The sequence below is a fragment of the Hylaeus anthracinus genome, unplaced genomic scaffold, assembly GCF_026225885.1.
Source record: "Hylaeus anthracinus isolate JK02 unplaced genomic scaffold, UHH_iyHylAnth1.0_haploid 0, whole genome shotgun sequence".
NCBI lineage: Eukaryota > Metazoa > Arthropoda > Insecta > Hymenoptera > Colletidae > Hylaeus > Hylaeus anthracinus.
In genome coordinates this window covers 13,334,745-13,351,665 of record NW_026533254.1, presented here as the reverse complement: position 1 = coordinate 13,351,665, position 16,921 = coordinate 13,334,745, and the positions used below count along the sequence as shown (strand labels likewise).

The 16,921-nt window shown below is 48.5% G+C and overlaps 1 long non-coding RNA gene across 3 annotated transcripts in view; it reads left to right on the top strand.

Moving 5' to 3' along the window:
• LOC128891509 (uncharacterized) overlaps positions 1 to 16,921 on the top strand; it is a 152,391-nt gene that overhangs the window by 126,800 nt on the left and 8,670 nt on the right. For 2 of the 3 annotated variants that reach the window (XR_008460845.1, XR_008460846.1), the window contains one exon: positions 13,383 to 15,036. The exons of the other annotated variant lie outside the window; for it this stretch is intronic. This is a non-coding gene — a long non-coding RNA (uncharacterized LOC128891509). Of the gene's footprint in view, positions 1 to 13,382; positions 15,037 to 16,921 lie in introns of those variants that run through there. 3 annotated transcript variants of the gene reach the window in all.

Below are 16,921 nucleotides of genomic sequence, written 5' to 3'. Positions count from 1 at the left end.
GATGCGATCCCGAACCCTCGCGTACCGCGTAGGCAGCGATCTCGGCTCGTAAAGCGCGCTTCAATCCCGTAAACCACAAGGAAGCACGAGTAACCGCGATTTCCGTTTGAATTTATTTACCTCACAGACGCGCAACCTCTCGAAGAATAAACCCTCTTCGGTGAAAGGGAAAGGGCGCGCGCTCTGGAAAGACAACTCGACCAGGTTGGCAATAAAACCGAATTTGAAATTTTCCAATGAATTATGCGAACCTTTTGCCGCGTGCCGCGGCGGTCGAGGTAAATGCAACCCCCTTTCTGGCCACGGTGTATTCAGAGGATCATAGAAATACGGAACCAATGCGTGCAATGCGTATATCGCTTGCTCTTTCTCTCGATAAACATCTCCCTTCATCTGTAACGCGATCTTTGTCGTGCGCGGGGCTCTTTCTTTGCGTCGTTCTCCGTCGGACGAAGGCAGAAGAGGGCAGAGAGAGAAACGTAGCGAGCGATCAAATAAAAGCCCGTGTTTTCCCCGATATTGAACCCTAAGCTAAGCCTAACCTGCCCCAACCTCCGCCTACCGCAACGTGGCCTGGCGTACAGCGCGTAGGGGAGTGTAGAAGGAGGAAGAGAAGGGGGGCTGGAGGAAGAGGAACTCGTTGGGAGGGAGGGGAGTAGGTGTGCGGGGGTGGCAGGTAGGGGGAAGCCACCCCAACTGCGGTCGTTGACCCCACGCACACCCCCAGTCCAGCCCGAACCCACCCCTCAGGGCCGACGACACTGGTGCCGTCTCACGGAAAAGTATTGCACTCGCATTGCAACCCCCTTTCAGAACCGTCCCTCTGTCTCCTCGCTTCTCTGCCCGCCCCCGCCGCGCCGCACCGCGTCGCCCTTCTTCTCCCTTTTTCTTCCCGTCTCTTCGTCTTTCCTTCTTCCACTTCGCCCTCCGCCTCTCCCTCCCTCTCCGTCCTTCCTCCCTCTCGTCCTCGAGCTTTTTTCACCGGGCCACCCACCCGATCCTTGGGGTTCCTGTCCCAGGATAACGACTCGACGAGAGGAGGAACGTCAGGTGAGCCGGACCTACCCGTTAATCTTTCATCGTTCCGACTAATTTTTTCACGACGACGCAGAGAACGTTCCGGGTGCCACCAAGGCCTCGCGACACCAACGGCAGCGGGGCACTTTACTCCGTATTGCTATTTTGGGAATTCCCGCCAACTTTGCCGCGTTTTTTTTTTTCTTTTCTATATTTTATTCTCGACTTTGTTCTCCCGCGTTATTGCACCGCATCGTGTTCTCGTACTTTATTCCTTTCTCTTTTCGCGAGTAAGAGAACAAGTTGTTTCAAATTAAAATTTTGCAAAGTAACCGGGTAGCAAACACGTGGTCGGGTCTGGATTGCGCGTGACCTAAGCAGTGATCGAAAGCGAGGACAAGAACGTAGGAAGAAAGCGTAACGATCGTGTTTTGGTAATTAGTTTCGTCGCTGGTATTCGACCGGGAGGAAAAAGCAGTTCTAATTGTAGCGATAGTAATCGTTTCGTAGAAATGTGAAAAAAGTTGACCGGTGAACGTGGACGTTGTCGCCGATGCGTGAAGGAATGGGGTTCCCGTGACGCATACCTATACGTGAGAAACGGAGAACGGAAACTGTTATCGGAGAGGACAGCAAGGATCGCCAAAGCAAGAGTGATCGAACCGCTCGAGGTTCCGTTTTGAAAAATTTTATGCGAGCCAACTGTTCGCGCGTCGAGCTTGATACGAAACTACTCGGCGTGCATGGAGGTTAGGGTGAATCTTAGTAAATCTTTGTTCGAAGTCAAAGTCGTTTCAAGGGGATCCCGACGCGCAGGGGCATTTATCGCGGCAGCGACGCGGGGTCGTCGCCGCGGATCCCCCGCTAGTCTCCATTAATGCAACAGTTTATGTCGGCGGCTACAAACGCCCCTGCGCCCCGGGATTTTTTATGGGGAGATCGGGAAAAGTTGAATGAACGATATCAAAGGGTGCCGTTACGAAAATTCACGAGCGAAGCGCCGTTACGCCACGCCGAAGGGAAAAAAAAAATGTTGCTCGTCGATGCGCGTGCATTTACGTCGCGTAATAAAGTGAAACATAGCGATTCAATGACCATCATCGGGGAAAAGCGTATTGAAAAAGGGGGGGATGCTATTCGAAAGCCTTGAAAAATGAAAATTTACACTCCCGCCCCGTACCAGGGTGGCTCCCGAGCGTTGCCAGCTTTTAACCGTCCGACGGCGAGTGATTCCGCGTTTCGGGGAGGTCGGGTCACTCGCGACCCAACGGTCAGAATTTCTCATTTACAGTTCCAGATACGTTAACACGCCGTTGACCGGCAATTTTACTTAGAACCGATTCCACGTCACCGGCTATTATTTCGTAGTCGAATGTGAAACTAAAACAATTTAAATAAACTCCGATAAACTGTATAAACTTCAAAAAAGTCTATCGTTAAAAGAGAATAAAAATCCGATACGACTAAACACGGTGAGCAAACCTTTTGCAATATTCTGTATCGCCCTGGATTTCATAAATTGAAATAGATAATTCAAGTACAAACACAAGTTTACTCGTGACCGGTCGACAATGTATCAAAAGACAACCAACGATACAGTTTATCGGTTTCGATAAATAAAGCGCGAGAATATACGAAAAAAACAACTAGCGATTCAAAAATGACCCAATCTTCGCGAAGACTCGCGGGAGGCCGTGTCCCGTCATCTTGGAAACTCTCCTTCACCCTCTGACGCACCCTCTTTGCCAACCATCGTGGTGTTTGGCCAATTTGCGGACAGGGACGCGTATCGCGTGCGACGAATCGTTGAAACGAATGTTAAACATCGGCCGTTGGCTTGCAGCTATCGATCCCGACCCACCTAAAAGCGGTTTCTCCGTCCCCTGAGCGTATTGTTCCAAACGCCAGAGCGCGTTAAGGCTGATGATTTTAAAAAATTGGAAGATTTGACCCATCCCCCTCTCCCGTGAATTGATAGAAAGGGCCTATAAAAATAACGCGGAAGAGGAGTAACGCGAACTTCCACTATACAGAGCTAGTGTACAGTAAAAGCGGGAATAGCGTTTTCTTCTCTATCAGTTTTCGCTATGTTTGTGTCGTACAGGGTGTCCCGTAACTGGTGGTACAAACGAGTAGGGGGTGAATCGAAGATGTAAAATCAAATTTGAGAGTGTGCATGCACTTGGATTAGCTTCAACTCGACGGATTTCATTGTAGATCACCTGGCCGTTCTTGTTCGTAAATGTTATCAATGGATCGATGAACAGATTTCCAGAATTCGTCTAATTTATAAATTGTTGAAAGTGATGTCCAAAACTGTGCTCTCCTTATTCGAACCGAAGCTAAATCAAGTACACGCGTACTCGACAAATTTTCAAACTCATTTTTTTTTTTTTTTTCAAAAATAAAGCGTCATATGACAAAATTTTGTTCCACACATTCGATTCAATTTTTCACGTAGAGTCACCCCCTACTCGCTTGTACCACCCGAGTACGGGACACCCTGTATTTTCCTTCGATACAAGAGCCATTGGCTCCTCTTTCAAAAAATATATTTCGTAACGCAAAAGATTTTATTCGTGATAAATTCGACGCTCCTCTTCCCCCCCCAAAAAGTTGCCGACCGCCTTAAGCCTCGTTCCAACCGAGACTGCGTGTCCTAATGCTTGCTAGCGGATCGAAGAATTCCTAGAGGCCCTCGAAGTCGAAGGCGGTCTGCCGATCGAATCGTTGCGATCGTTTTCACGCGAAGGCGACGAGGAACAAAGCGCGCGTCCGCCTCGCCTCGGCACCGCGAGGAAGAGAGGATTATCAATGGCGTACTAGAAAAGTTCGTCGAGGAAAAGTTTTATTGTCTAGAGCCATGGCCGATTTGTTATCCAACCGTGCGGATGCCTACGCGGCGCTTTTGCTTCCGGGTTAGGGCTCTGCAGGGTGTTGTTCAACGACCTGTATCGGTACACCTTTTTTTTTCTACGCGGCATCGACGCGCACCGGGGACGGTCTTTTTCTTCGTCGGCAATCAAGAACTCATCCGGAGCGAGTCGGCTGGCTCTTCCAGATTGCAGGCGTCGCACGACAGGTGCACGTTTCTCCAAATCGCTTCCGTAACCAGCGTAGCTGCCGCGGGGGTGCATATCCCTGCGTCGAAAAAGAAAAAATGCAACACCCCTCGACGCTCCCCTGTCTCGTCGCTCGCAAATGTCTACGCCCGAATTGCATACAACGTACGACGCTCGTCTCTCTCCCTTTGTTCCCCACTCTCCCCCCCCCCCGCCCTTGCGGGAATTTATTTTCACGGCTGTTATCGAATGTAACCAGGGGGAGGGGGAGAGGCATGTTATTATTTGTTAGAATTCGACGAGCGCGACAAAAATCGCGGACGTTTTCGCGAAGCGTTTTCGTTCGAAGAAAGTTATCGCGGAGTTTCATCGGCAGCGTGAATCGGAAGCGTTCTGCGTGACGGTACAACCGGTGGTTAAAAAACGATTGCGATCTCGAAAATCGAAGTTTCCCCCATTTTTCCCCCGAGGAAAACAAGCTCGAGGGCAAAAACGGAATCGCGAATATCGCGGTCGATATCTGTTTAAAGTTGACAAGAGACACTAGTAGCGTTTCAACGAGAAAATATTCGCTGTTCAGCGCGAGGGGAAAATTGTATTTAATCGGGAAACCCGTTCGTTTGGTTATTCTTTCGTAGAATTAACAAATACGCGACCGTTGACGTGAGTTCGCGTCATTTCGAATTCTATTCCTGGTTTCTGTAACATATTTACAACGTTGATATTTCAAAACATGTTTCGTAATATTTATCTTCGGCTTGCCGATACAAATTTGTAACGTCCAGCTTCAGAGAGTTTTACTATTTCCGAATATGATAATTCGTTATCACGTAGTTCCAATGTATCGAAAATATGCGTAATATCGATAGGGTGGAATTTCCACGAAACGAAATAATATTCGTTTCGAAGCGTTTTGGTGAAAGGCGAAGCGAGCTTTTTCCTCGGGGTCGTTCGCCTGTCTCTAAAAGACGCGTACGAGCCAGAGAAATTCACGCGAAACGTGTGCGGCTCACGGAGAGACGACCCACCCTAAATTTGCGTGTCTCGAGCAGTGCGGGCCGCCTCCTTCTCCCCTGAAACTTTCAACCCTCGGAGGATAACCCGCACTGACCTACCCCTACTACGTGATTTATGTACGAGCGGCGTACGTAGACGCAGGGGCGTCGAGACCCCTCTTTCCTTCTTAGCCCTTTCGAGAACCACTTGTCCCGCCGGGGAGAGGGTTGAAAAATTTCTCCCGCGATTATACCCACGACGCGACGACACACATTTTTCGGCGGAGAGCAACCCTCGTTTTCATCGACTTCGACTTTTCGCGACTATTTTCACCGCGATATCCGTCTTTTTCTAAATTTATTTATTTACTTTTTTTTTCTAATTTACAGTCAGACCCATGGATGCCCTCCATGTCTATCGAAGAAATTTGTTTAAATTAAATGGTGGGTTTCATGTTTCCAAGTATAAGTTTTCATTAACATGTTGATGTATAATAAATAAATATAATAAATATATATATATATATATAAATATATTTAATAAATAGACTGCGGATCTTTATGCATTTATAGAAAATTTGAATGTGCAAGAAACTACAAAATGCAAACAATATGCAAGAATATTAAGAAGATTGAAAGTAAAGTTCATATAATATTTTCAGAATAAAAGAAATTTCTATTTAGTTTCAATTTTTGTAGGCACGTTCGCGAAGATTTTATTTCGCATAATGATCCGCAGTCTAGTAATAAATATAATGTACGAGCTTATTCATATACATATTTATAATGAAAAATTCATTTGGTCAAACTTCTTCAATAGACACAAAGGGTACGAATATTTATGGGACTGACTGTATATTAAATACTGTAGGAGTTCCTAGGAAAAATAAGCCACGGAGATTCGAACCCACGATCTTCGGATCCACGGTCGACCGCTTTTCCTGCACGACTAATTCCGCACCTACGATTCGTGTTCATGTTTGACTCCTTATTCTTGGGTATGGGGAGCGCGATATTAGAATACGTACCGTGTTTTTAGTCCGAGAGTATCTTCCGTTAATAATAGCAATCTACGATCTTAAAAAAAATTAAACCATCCTCGTCCAGAGTTTGTAGGAGTTTCGGAAACAATAGCGTGTCCGGCGAATTGTATTAATTACATTTTTCGCGCGAGCGGTGTCTGGATCGGCACCGTAACGTAGAAACTCGCAGTCCCCTCGCCCCTTTCCCCGAGAGTTTCGGTATAATTACCGACACTGCCCGAGCAATCCCTGGTGATCTGAAATATCCTTCTCTTAACTTTCCCGCTAGGTCCACTTAATTCCGCGGAAGTTAATTAAGAACGCGAGTACCGCTTTAAAGTAGCCAATTTAAATTACTTTTACGAGTCCTTGGGCGCGCACCTGGCCGCCCCGAAATCTATCGAGCGTCCTCCTGGACTCCTCGAGAGACATCCTCCGGCCTCTTCGGCGTTCCGCGCTGAAACGGGGACGCGTTTCGATGGTGGATCGATCGATCTACTCGAAATTTCAACTTGCAGCGCACGCGATACCCTGCCACACAATTGTCCCAGGTAATCAATTCCCCCCCCCCTCGGCGTTCCCTCCTCAACATCAACTAAATCGAATCCCCCTCGGCGCGAACAACCCTCCCCAGACCAGACGTTCACCCGGAGCAGGCTGAAAAAGCGCGACGCGATCGAGAGTCTTTTTCTTAAAGCACGCAATCTCGCCTCGCGACGGCTACGAATATCTGAATCCGATCGGAGGAACACGTCTCCGCTTCCCAATTCTTAATCTCTTCTATCCGCTCCTCGATCTCCCTTCACCTGTCCCCTCCTGTACCCGTCGAGGCGCATCCACCAATTCTTTATTTGCATACGCTTTGTACATTTTCGAGATAGCAATTCCGCGCAGCACAATTTCCATTTCTCGTTCGAACCCTATCGAGCCCTGTTAATTCCGAAGAGGCTGTCCCCGTCACAGAATTCGTGACAGATTTCGCTTAGGCATCCACTAGCGGAGGAATAAACCGCAGCTCTCGGGATACCTTCGGCTTAATATGGCGGCGGGTGGTACGTCGCGACCCCCTTTGCTCCGCGAGGAGGATGCGTGCGCTTATTCGCCCGCGATGCACGGTCACCTACCTCCTCCACCTTTTCGGGGCCTCCTCTCCGCGCGCGCCTTTATTCGCGCCACTAAATTACTAGCAGCGGCCTGCGAAATTGCTTTCCTACGTAAAAGAAAACCGTGGTCCGCCCCCTCGCGGTCGATACCGACCCGAAAAAGGGGAAGGTCGCATGCGTCTACGCGCGAGTCCTCGTTCGCCTCGCGTTACGCACCTGCCGTAGCTGGGGGAAAAAAAACCACCCCCGGAAGAAAGGAGCCGATACGACAGCGTCGCGCGAGTTTCCGCCGAGCCTCTTCCGGTTCGCTTCCTGTCCCTCTGAAACGCTACCCCCAAACGCACGCTCGACGAAAAATGTTTTTATTCAAGTGGGCGAATATTAATAGTCATTTCGCACTCCTCTTTCTTAAAAATATGGAACGCTTCACGATTTTCTGTATCGTATCTCAATCTCCTGTGTATCGTTCCAATTTTAGTATACGTACTGCCGAAGCAACTACCGACGAAAAACGATCCATCGCCGAGACTTGAATTCAACCCTCAACGGACGCGTGTCACCTCCCACGTAATAATTTTCTGAAAAACGTTTCGTCGCGTATTCTACGTCTATCGACGGAAGAGATCGATTCGAGATCGAGGATCGACGGATCGATGGGGCGGAAATCGATCGTTCCAGGGGAGTTTTCGAAATCGCGGAGGCGAACCGTGGAACGCGGTCGACAAGAGCGGGACAAAAGCCGACGAGAGGGGGAATTACGATTCCGTGTATTTCGAGAGCAACAAGTACTTACAGTCCCTTTGTGGAGCACGCTACGGCTGGAGAGACATCGAAGGGAGCGGAGAACAAAGTTGCAACGAGCGCGCAACTCGGGAACTCGCGATCGCGTACTATATAATTCACGAGTGGCGGTCGTTTAGGCGCGGATCGGACGGTGGCAATGGTTTTTTACCATCTGGCAATTCGTAAAACAAAAACACACCGCGCGCCGTTGGCTTTTCGAACAAACTTACAGGACGACGCGACGTCGTCGACGAGCGTCGTCGTTGTCGTAACCCATTCCCCGAAGCGAATTTCGCTAATGAGTTTTGTTAAGGGACTTTTAATGAGGGCCGATGTTCTCGCGACGCTCAAAAATGTATCTTGCCTCGGCGAGCCGTCCCGGAAAAATTCGACGGTTCTCAAGTAATCCCCGGCCGAGATTGCCCGCCACGCGACCAGCCAGGGATAATTAAAGCGGCGAAAGGTTCGAGCCTCCGTTACTCCTAACGACGCAATCGCTGCTAATGTCCACGGTACGTGGATCCGAAGCTAAACGACCCCGAACCTTTTCGCAGATTTTAACCCTTGGACGCGTTTGTTTTCGACCGACCCTCCAACGCGTCAATTATTTTTTTTTGTTTTAACGCACGATATAAGTTTCACGTATCCTTATAAAAATTCGGCGTTTGAGAACGACGATAGAAATCGATGGGAAATCGAGCATCCCCGATGCAGAGTCTTGTTTTTATCAATGAGTGGTGATAGTAGTACGCCATGCGAGAGAAGGTGTTACACCTGGGGTATAGTTAGCCATGGCGCTATCAGGCACCGTGCCTGTGACCTCAGGTCCCACTTACCAACATGCACGAGGTGGGAAAATGTGTTGTTAGAATCATGGGGTGGGGTTGGAACAGGACTGTTCGACTGAAAATGAGGATGGATGGGAAAATTTGTCAAAAAGCCGTCATAATTACTAGAGGGGTTGAGAGAAATGATGATCCAGTTGGGTGAGACGGAGCATCACCGATGCAGAGTCGCGTGCACGATAGCGAGGAGACGTCCGGCGCAAAGTCGCGTAGCTGACTCGTTCTCTCTTGTTCGTGTCTTCCTCGTCTTCTATTTTTTTCCGTGGCTCGTAGTACAGGCATCCTCGTGTCCGGAGCATCTGCGCGTCCACGAACAACGCCGTTCGTCCGTGGATGCATCTCCATCGTGAAATTGATCAGCCCCCGTCCGACGTTCCCCGGAGAACAACCCCGGAAACTTGGCGTATCGCGTACATCGGAAGCGAGCTGCCCCTGCTGCTGCCCTCCTCTCCACAGGACAGAAGGACGGAGGGAAAGGAGGCAAAGAAAACGAGCCAGGCTGGCGGCTGGGCGGCGGAACAGGGGTTGGGGGGATGGCCGTTGTCGGCGATAGCAACGGCCACCGTAGCCGTGGCGGTCCTCGCGGAAAATTCATCCCTCAAGAAAATACAGGCAATAACCTCCGGATCCTCATCGGTGGCGCACGGCTGGCGACGTGGAAGGAGGACGGGGGATGAGAGGAAGAGGAGGACGAGGAGAAGGGGAGGAATGCGAGGGCACGGGGATCGGAGGTAAAGGTGGATGGGACAAGGAGATGGGTGGGGTGGTAGGGTTTGGGGGGGTGGCAGGGCAAAGACGTTGCTGCGTAGGAGATCGGAGTGTTGCGGGAGCAGGACAGGAGAGGAGGGGGTTGGGGAAGGGGCCAGCGAAGGAAGGAGAGCGAAGCCGTCGGGCGTCTAGGCGCGGGCTGGGCGGCGGAGGAAAAGGTGAAGGTGGAGAACTCGGAAGGGGCGGTGGGTTAAAGGTAGCGGGCCAGAGCCTCACTTTATTTTTATGCAGTTATTGATCTCCGTAGAACCCGACACCCGCCGTGCCCACCCTTCTTTCTCCACCTCCTCCTACGCCACCTCCTCGGCCTCAACCTCCTGCCGCCGCGCCTCTTGCCGCCTTCCGCCGACCGAGCCACCCTCTCGCCCTTCGCGAGAGCTAGCCTGCCGGCGAGTAACTAGCTTATCAAAAAATGGGCGTTGCCGCCTCTCACTGTCTCGTTCGCTCTCCTTTTCTCGCCGCCACCCTCGCCCGCTGGCCCCCGTCTCGCCCTCTCTCAAACTTTCTCTTTCTCTCCTCCGCGCCGCTCGTAACCCGTGTCTCCGTCTTATCCACCAACGGCTAGGGCGAGGTCTCCTTTCCTCTGCTTCCAGGGAGCAGGGCACTTTCTCGTCCCCCTCGTTCGTCTCCGGAGCGTGTCTTTCATTGTGGCCCGCACACCTGCCACCGAGCGGGGGTGCCCTCTTTCGCCGCGGCGACGCCGTGTAACGGCGAAATTCTTACTTGGATAATAATTTCGAATCGCGAATAAAAGATGAACAACCGTTTATACGGATCTCGTTATCCCCCCGAGCACGCCCCGGGAGTCTGGAACGCATCGTTGCCTGACACGGATTCCCTTTTTTCGAATAAAATCACGGCATTTTTAAATCGCTGCTCGTGAAATTAAAAATGGAACAAAAATCCGGGAGAATCGGATGGAACGAAATTTTTTGCGAATAATAATTAATTTACAGAATGGACGAATATTTTCTAAACAATCGGGGCGTTACATCGGAATAAAGGTTCGTATTTCTGCCTCATTAAAAATCTACCAGTCGATTTGAATAAATGTCGAGGATGAATTGGGATGTTTTGCTCGTCAGCTATAGTTGGAACAAAATTTTGCCTATCTCCAGAGTTGCAGGTTCCGCGATCCCTCGTCTTTTGATGGGACGAGCGACTCCTGCCGACGCGGACGAAATAAGATATCGGCGAGCGTAGGGCGCGAGGGTGAGAGTCGTCGAGGGTGGACGCGGCGGCGAAAAGGGGGCGAAAGAGGAACGAGAGGGTCGGGAACCAGAGAAGATAGCGGTATCCTACGTTGCCCAGCCAACAGTCCGCCGAACCATCTTCCCATTTTCTCCCAGGGTGTGTCCCCGTGCTTCTCGATTTAGGGTAGGTTCAGGACCGAACCCATCGCTATTTCTTCGTTCCCCCTCCGTTTTCGAGTTTCGCGCTTCCCTCTTCGCACGCTGGCCCTGGCTCCGCGAGGACACTCGTTCTCATTTTTAGAAATGTCCTGTTGGTGTGGTAGTATGAAATTAGCCGTTCATTGCACAAATCGATTAACTCCCTCGAACAAAAACTTGCGAAATACGATGAAATGGCCTCCGAAATAAATTATTTATTATTCGATGGACAACAAAATTTCGTCGTTCGATGATGTTAATCTTTGTTATTCGGGAAAGTTATTACAAATATAAAAAGTTATGGCTATACCAAGAGCCTTGACACTAAGTTTAAGGTTTTTTCAAAAATTGGAGTCGATCGATTTGCGCAGTGAACGGCTGAAATATTGCAATTGGTATACACAAAAGTATTCCATTGACTCGACGGTCTGTAATCTATAGATGCGTAGTATCAATTTCTGGTACAATTCGAAAATTGTCAGTACCTCCAGGACCCTAGACGGAAGTGGCCCGCGGTCTATAGCCCTCCAAGCTCTGTCGTAGACGTTGTTGTCGTTCTCCCTCGAAGACTAGGTACACCAATGTTTACCAGTACACGTTCACGGTCCAGCGTGCGTAACATCGGTCGGCTGCGCTTATACGCGACGAACCCGATCGATCTCCGTGCCCCGTCCCACGGGGAGTCGCGCTCTCCAACCCTCTCGGTCCTTAATTACGCGAGAGGTAGGAGGTAGTCTTTTTTTCCTCGTTGTCGAGTCCATCGCGGTACTTATCTGACTGCGCAACCGAATGTTCGAGGCCATCGGATGAAGTCGTAACGACGTAGCAAATTAAACACTAATTTCTACAAGGTTTAGCAATATCATTACAATATTCAAAGATGAAATCCTGGCCCTTGGAAGAACGCTCGAAGCTCAGACTCGCCGGGAAACGAAACTTGTTTCCATGGATGGAAGGATTAAAAAAGGTTTGCTCAACAGGTCGTTGAAGTCTAATATATCTTCCTCCTAAGCTAAGTTTGTTCCACCTTTATAAAACGAATATATCTCGCAAAGGGATTTGGATTCCCATTTCAAGATTTACTGGAAAATCTATTTGGAAGGTGGAAACATACCGAAGAACTTTAGTTACCCCCGTGAACCTCTCCTTTACCAAACGATATAGATTTCTTACCGACGCTCGAAATGTGCTAATAGGGACGGGTTCGTACGGGACGTCGTATTCTGGAAGTAGCTCGCGTTGGAACTTGGTCACCGAGGCGATCGTCAGCCTCCAGAGATTTCAGGTGAAAATGAACAATCTCCGAGATTGGTTTCGGAGAACATCGGATCCCTCCGAAGAAAAGGGGAACGGCGAGGTAAGAGAATGCGTTGCCTTCCTCGTCGTTCCTTTATCGTTCGAAAAAGAAGTAGCTCGTTGGCTATTCGCGAGTGGATTAACCCGTTCGTCGTCACGTCACCCGGAAACGGAATGACAGGACTTTTCATTAAGGAAATAAAAAAAAATAATTCCGAGAGCGAGGCGACAATGCAAATAAATTTGGATAGGATTTGTGAATTTGGCAGGATTAAGAAAATTACATTCTACGACAAATCTTCACTTATCTAACCTTCAACAGTCTCGAGACAAAATCCTAACTTCGTAGAAATTTTCACGTGTTAACCTTTCGCACTCGAGGCCATTTTTTCTGGTATCTTTTAGCAACTCGAGATGCTTTCTTAGCATTCTATTGTCACGAATGCTAAGCTTAGATCGACTTCGAACACGAGATCTCCAATTTGAGATTTGAGAATCAGTTTATCTCTGTCTCAACGACAATTATTCTATTGACACTTCGAGTTCCAAAGAAATTAAACCTAAAGAAAACTGAGAGTCACCTCTCGAGTGCAAAGGGTTAATATCCGAGCTAAACATCGAGCAGGGGTACGAAACTTGTTACAATTGTTGAGCGAGGTTACGCGCCGTAGGTTTAAGGATAAAGAAACACTCGTCCGGTAGTTTTCGGGGATCCTCGGTGGGAAAGTGCAAGCTCGTAGATAGAGTCGCGACGCATGGGTGCGCGGTGGACCGAGTCGAGGTGGTACGTGTGTCGGGGAGAGGAGTGTGGATGCCAGCAGGTATCTATCGCATCTTCTATCGCAACAGATGCCTGTTGCAACGCGGCCCGGGCGACGGTGGCACGTTTTTGGCGGTCCTGCGCGGAGTGCCTGGGTCTTTTTCCCCGCTCTCAGCTCCTTTCCCTTCGGGAAACGCTTTTCGCCCTTTTTACCACGTGATCGGACATTGACCCTTCGCTGGCGTGGCCGAGGGGTGGAAAACACGGGGTCTACGACGAGAAGGGACGAGACGGATGTTTCGCGTTCCTTTTTATCGATTGCGCGTACCGTTACTTTCAGATTCCGGGACGCTCCTCTCGTTATCGCCCACCGTAACAGTCGATCGAGCCAGTTACCTTCGAGCCGGCCTTGCGTCGTTGCCTCCTCCGACGACACCTGCGAGGAACATCGTAAACGAACCCCCGAAGAGACAATTCCCTCGAAAATGTAACGCCACCTCGTCAACCCCGATAGTATACCACGTACTTTTCTCTTCCTGTCCCTCTGTTTAAAACCGTGATTAGACCAATTCATCCTCAGATGCGTACAAGAAGAAAGCAGTGGTTCGTCGTTCCCTTCGCTGCTCGTCACCGCGCGTATTTTCCAAGGATTGAAAACCCGAGAGCCGGGGCATCGACGCGTTACGCTCGGAACGGCTCGCAAACCGACACGGTTCGTTTCCACGATATTCGTGTTACTGTCAAAACACCGTTCGTTACGTCCGTTCCGTGTTATAATCGAAGTATACGGGTGCATGTGGGCGCAACGATAAAGCAAAATATTTACCGAGAGCTCGCCGCTGGAAGAGCTAATTAAATAGACCACGATTTACGGGAGAGCCTTGCTATTTTCGCGTCGTTTTTCGCGACGCATAAAATCGACCGGTGTCGAAGCGCGGCGACGCATCGCGGCGGAACACTTTTCGTTTAATTAAATCGTATAACGGGCCCCCGAGACGCGTAAAAATACATCACGCCCGTTATTCCCCCCTCCGTTTCTGTCGCGCGCCTTTCAAAATAGCGCCGCGTCGTGGCTTCTAATCTGTTATCGGGCGTAATTTATTTTTAATGTCGGCTCGACGTTGCAGCGCGACGATGAAAATCGGTTGGCTCGTTGGTAGTTTTATTCGTGCGATATTTAGATTAGTCGAGTTCGCTACACATTGAAAACATGGGCTTGGAAATTATTAGACGTTTTCGCAACATTTTGCCGAAACTCGACATTGGATGGACATTGAACTCGGGAATGACAATGATAATCTGTGCGAAGAATCATAGCAGTCTCCTTTTTCGTTCTTCGTTACATTGGTAGTTAGACTGCCTGAATTATGCGAACAACTGTTACCGTTGACAGTTGAAATGACTGGTGTTATTGTCCAGTGTGGTAAGCATGAGTCCTACACATGAATTATATCCGTAACTTTTTTATCCATTGAATAAACAGTCCGTGCGTCCAACTGAAAATATATGGTTGTTTTTATTTTTTTTTTTTTGCTCGGCAATCATATTATATATAAAATAAGTTACCACAAATATATGTTTTTCAAAATAACCATATTAGAACATTTGTAAGAAATTTTTCATTAAACATAATATCATAATTGCAGCTTCCAGCGAAGTAGCTCCCTAGCTACTTATTTTCGTCCGCGGCAAAAGTTTTAACTGTGACCTCGTGTCATATTACACAATCCCGAAACACACCTTGTTCCGGCAACGAATTATAACCAAATTTGAGTGAATCGATACACGAAGGTGTCGGTTCATTTGGATAAAAATGACGACAACGATGACGAACCTTTGCTACCCAAGCTATCTCCTCTGTGTTACATCCTATGTAACGTGGTAATAATGTCCACGATGCGCACCTTCAAGGTCTCTTCGTCCGAAAGTAGAAGTAGCATTTTCCTTAGGCCCTATAGTGTTACCTACATGTCGGTGTCTATCGGATACGAAATCGACGCGACGCTCGTTGGTTAAAAATTGCCCAACTATCCCCAATACACCGTGCACACGATAAAATTGCATCGACCGCCCAATCGTTGGCCGGAAGATAGGCGTGGACGTCGCGAAAAAAGCTGGCAGCCCATGCGTGGAAAATTGTCCGAGTGGAATTGTCTCTCTGCTCGTGGCGAGGGAGGGAAACGGGTCGGGAAGGAGAGGGAAGTTGAAGGGAAAGAGAAACAAGCAACGAACATGACAAACAGACTGACGTGTACTCGCTGAAAGCATGAAAGGATAAACGAATAAAACTAGTATATTAAGGACGATAAATCTGTTTTTCTTCTCGTTTTTCCCCCTCATCGAGTAATTAAAAGTGCTCGTCCAACGGGGATTAAACGCAAACCGTACGAAGTCCTGCAACGCCGTTGATAGAAAAACGTCGGCTTTGTTTCGCTAAAATGGTAATTAAACCGTAGCGGGGACAAACGACGCGGCCGGAACGTCGGACAATGCTATTTTGGCCCGTACCCCGGAAAAGAACTTGAAAACGCAACATTACTCGTGTAATGTACCCGGTGCCGTCCCGCACGGTTAAATAGTTCCCGCTAAAGCAAATATCTTCGTTCGAATCAAAGCTGCGCGTCCTCTGAGCCCCGCTCCATTCGGACATCGCGTCCGTTGGACCTTGCTCCGAGACCGCTATGCAACGGATGGTCGTGGCAGAGTAAAACGATGAGATGACGGATTAAAACGTGTATTTTTTAGAAATTATTGTTAGTTCGAAATAAAACAAATAAACGGTTCGAGCAACTGTGGTTAGTAACAGCCTCGGTCGGAATAATCCTTTTCGAGGCTCTCGATAGTCGTCGACAGGTCGCAGATCTTTTTCCTAGTTAGCACTTAGCGCCGGTGAAAATCTGCTCTGTGCATTATGTAGAACGCTGTACACCTGTTGTGCCAGTATTCCTCCGAGGACGGACGGGGATCCACTCGACGAGCTAAGTAAGCACAACATTCCTGCCGCGCTTCTTGGGGTAACGAAAGCGCGGCGGAAACGCGGAATGCCAGCCAAGTAGCTGGGATAGAACGGGACCGATTCGGCTGGAAAGTTACGGGGTTGCATCAAATTACGACGATAATTACGCGTATTAAAATTCATTGCCTGTCAGAGCACATTTTCTACAATTTGCACGAGTTCCCTTCGGTGCCGTTTGTTTTTCCACGGTCTCCCAACGAAATTGATTCCGCCGTAAGTGCGCGCTCGCAACTGCACGGAACGATTAGAGTCAACCATAGTTCCGACTCTGGTATCAAGATCTCGACGATAGCGTTAGCGCAATTGTTAACCCTGAGATCCCCACCGAGGATACAAACCCAGAGCAAATTGCATTGTATTTATTTATCTATTTGATACCGGACGCTTCCATTTAAGACCTATCTATACGGAATACACATCTAGATATACAACCATTACGAGATGATCAACAGTACGAAATACAGTTTAAAAGTAGAACAATAAAAGCGATCGACGATGTCGACGAAGTACGCGGCGACGTAGTCGACGAGAACATGCGAGGGACGACGATGGGCCGATCGAGGCCAAAAACAAAAGGTGGTGACTCCAACGGTCGTCACTAGAGATGGCGTGAACTGCTACTTTTGAATCAATCGTGATTCAATCGCGCTCATTCTCAATCACGATGATTTTTTCGCAGTGATTTGTGATTCTTCGTGATCGCTTCTCTGATTGCTACAGAACATTCTTTTCACTTTTTACGAATTATTTTGTTCTTAGATTATATATGTATTATAATATGGTCTGAAAGCAATGTTAATATAATTTTAATACGATTTAAATTTGACTCATTTGTAACTTCTTGAATTTCCGCTAAGGAGAGA